Source organism: Octopus bimaculoides, chromosome 1 (assembly GCF_001194135.2).
Source record: "Octopus bimaculoides isolate UCB-OBI-ISO-001 chromosome 1, ASM119413v2, whole genome shotgun sequence".
In the NCBI taxonomy this organism is placed as follows: domain Eukaryota; kingdom Metazoa; phylum Mollusca; class Cephalopoda; order Octopoda; family Octopodidae; genus Octopus; species Octopus bimaculoides.
Genome location: NC_068981.1, coordinates 33,837,104 through 33,837,591, shown reverse-complemented (window position 1 = coordinate 33,837,591; position 488 = coordinate 33,837,104).

The following is a 488-nucleotide window of genomic DNA, read 5'->3' as shown; positions in this document are numbered from 1 at the left end:
GGTGTCTTGGGGAAATTTCGAACCTGGGTTCTCATTCCTAAGATATTTTTCGATATTATTATTATTATTATTATTATTATTGTTCTGTAGTTTTATTTTTATAACGTGCTTTCACTTCACTACTCTCTTGGGTATGTGCTGTGGTTTGCTGTGGTGCTCCTATGGTTACTGTATTGAAAGTGTTTTGCGTAGAATGTGTGCAGTGCCCAGTAGTGCAATTTTCTGTATGTTATATATATTTGTAAGTCCTGGTGTTTTTGTTATGTATTTGTCTGAATATCTTTTTATTATACCTAAGGCACCTGCTATGATAGGAATTGTTTCTGTTTTTAGATTCCACATTCGAGTTACCTCTATTTCCAGGTCTTTGTATTTTGAAAGTTTTTCCATTTCTTTTAGAGAAACGTTGTCATCTGCTGGTATTGATACATCAATTAGAAAGCATTTTTTTCTTCATGATCTTTGACAACTATATCTGGTCTAATTGC